Genomic DNA, 2,837 nt, shown 5'->3' with positions numbered 1-2,837 from the left:
CAGCCCAAGAACAATATACTGAAAGCCTCTGTGTATTTAAAGTAGTTGGGATAGATATATAGTTACATTCTCTTAATGAATAGAATGATTTGTTCTAATGGTGTTTGTAAATAGGATCTCAGGTCAGCATCTTGTATAGCAATTAACCACTAAGAAGAATATATGCAGTGTGTTGGTTATTGAAACTGTCCTACTGATTTGATTTGAAACTGTCCCATTGCTATCTGTTTATCAATAAAATTATGAAAAAAATAAAGCAAAACCCATCAGAGTAATGGCAGACTTCTTTTCAAAAAACATGAAGGTAAAATGAGCATAGAGCAGAGAACTTGAAGTCATCTATGAAAAATAATTCTGGATCAGAATACTATGCCCTGAAAATCTCTCTTTCAAGTATGATGGAGGAGTGAAATACTTCCAGGACAAAGAACATGTAAAGAATTTCATGATGACCAGGCCCAACTCTTTGTTTTGGAACCAGGGATTGAACTCAGGCCCTTGTGCTTGCCAAGGAAGCACTTAACCTCTGAACTATCTCTCCAGTACCTTTAAAGCTAACTCTTAATAGACCGCTAAAACGGGGATCAAAATGATCATATCTTCATGAATGAGAACAGAAGGAACCCACTAAATAGGGAAAACAATTAAAAACAGGAAAAAAGGCATAAACAGCTGCTGGTAAATAATATGTAGATCATAAATCAATACCCCTCAACATAACTATCAATGGAAATGGACTTATATCACAAATTAAAAGAAATATGCTGGCACAGTGGATTAGGAAATAAAATCCAACAATGTGCTGTATACATGAAACACATTTAACTCATAAAGAAATTCAGAGCATGAAAGTCAAAAGGCAGAAAACAATACCACATGCCCCAGAACCTCAGAAAAATCAAGGATAGCAATCCTGCTCTCAGACACTCTCAACTTCAAACCAAGAATGATCAAATGAAATAAAGAAGGCCACTATATACTGGTTAGGGGAAAAATTCAAGAGGAAGAAGTAACACTCATAAATATTTACGCACCAAACACGGGAGAACACAACTATATAAGACAAATCTTAATGGAAATGAAAAATCTAATATCCAACACCACAATTTTAACTGGAGAACTAAACACCCCTTATCCCAAAAAGACAGGTCAAGGAGAAAAAAAAGCAGAGAAGTAGCAGAACTGAAGCAGATCTTCAAGAAAATGGACTTAGTGGACATACACAGAATTTTCCGCACAATGACAGCTGGACATACATTTTATTCAGCTGCACATTGCTCATTTTCTTTCTTTTTTTTAATGGTTCAGGCATTTTATTAGACTTTTGGCACCAGGTGTGGCAGGAAGGCATCAGTTCCATCTGGAACGGTGCCCTGTGGAGCCCATGTCAGGCCTGAGGTGGTCTGGCTTAATTCCCCATGGCGCCCCATGGCGCTCTGTAGAAAGTGATGTAGTATCCAGTCATCTGCCAATCATAATAAAAATAAAGTCTCTGTTCTGACCACTCTTCAGGTCTTCTTGGGAATAAAAGTGTGCAAAACTGTTTAAGCACAAATGCAGCTTTAGCCTCAAATAGTGTCAGTCCCACCTTCCTCTGATAAGTTTGCTTGGCTCAGCAGATGCAGAGAGGCTGGCTTGTTCTTCTTTTAATTTGTTCCACAAGGTCTTCTCTTTGGACATCCACCTCTTCCCTGCTGGCCACCAAACGCAGCTTGACGACCCCATCCTTGAGCTCCTGTTCACCGATTATGGTCACCAGGGGGATGCTTGCTTCCTCACAGTACTGCAACTGGTTCAGTAACTTTGGGTTCTTCTTGTAGAGCAGCTCAGCCTTGATACCAGCATCCCACAGCTCTGAGACAAGCTTCAGTCTCTTTTCCAATAGCTTCTTCTGTGCAGATGCCACAAGCACCTGTGTTTCTGTGGTCCGTACCTTCTCCTCTGAAGCCTCTAGTCTCTGCTCCACGATGGAGAAGATTCGCTCCACTCCAATGCTGAGCCCCACACAGGGTCCCTTGCGCCCTTTGGGGTCAAACATGCCCACCAGCCCATCATAGCGCCCTCCAGCAGCCACACTGCCCACACCAAGGGGCTCTTCCCCTGCCTGGGCTGGGATCTGTAGTAGCACAGTTTCATAGATCACCCCTGTATAGTAGTCTAGACCTCGAGCAAGGCTCAGATCGAAAGAGATCTTGTCAGCAATGCCAAACAATGTCAGATACTCAAACAGCAGCTTCAGATCTCCCAGGCCTTCCAAGGCTTGCTTGTTTTGGGATAGTTTAGGATCCTGGAGCAGTTGCTTCACCAGAGACACACCGCCATGTTGCTGGACATAGTCTCCAATGCGGTCAGCCACTTCAGGTGCAAGGCCCTTCTCTCCCACCATCTCATTCTTGACATCCTCCCAGGATACCTTGTCCAGCTTGTCCACTGAGGAACAGATGGTACGGAACTTGCTATCTGGAACACCACAAATAGCGAACATGCCATCTAGGATGCATCGGTCATTGACCTTGACCAGGAAGTCTCCTATCTGAAGTGAACTCAGGATCTCACACATGATCTTCAAGCACTCTGCATCAGGGACCATAGGGTCAAATTGCCCAGCAATGTCAAAATCACACTGGTAGAATTCCTGGTATTGGCCACGGGTCATGGCTGGATTATCCCGCCGATACACCTTTGCTATATGGTAGCGTTTAATGTTGGTCAGTTTATTCATTGCTAAATACCGAGCAAAAGGAACAGTGAGGTCATAACGAAGGGACAGCAACTCCCCACCCTGGTCCTTTAGGTCATAGATAAGCTTAGAGTCTTCTCCATACTTTCCAGTTAGG

The 2,837-nt window shown here is 43.0% G+C and overlaps 1 pseudogene across 1 annotated transcript; it reads right to left on the bottom strand.

The window, feature by feature from the left end:
• Nucleotides 1-1,341: 1,341 nt before the first annotated feature.
• LOC101566732 lies at nucleotides 1,342-2,836 on the bottom strand (annotated as a pseudogene). Its single transcript, XR_001117268.2, has one exon. The product of XR_001117268.2 is annotated as a histidine--tRNA ligase, cytoplasmic pseudogene (transcript).
• Nucleotide 2,837: the final 1 nt, after the last annotated feature.

Source organism: Octodon degus, unplaced genomic scaffold, assembly GCF_000260255.1.
Source record: "Octodon degus isolate 3935 unplaced genomic scaffold, OctDeg1.0 scaffold00117, whole genome shotgun sequence".
Taxonomy (NCBI): domain Eukaryota; kingdom Metazoa; phylum Chordata; class Mammalia; order Rodentia; family Octodontidae; genus Octodon; species Octodon degus.
This window is presented reverse-complemented; position numbering and strand designations above follow the sequence as displayed.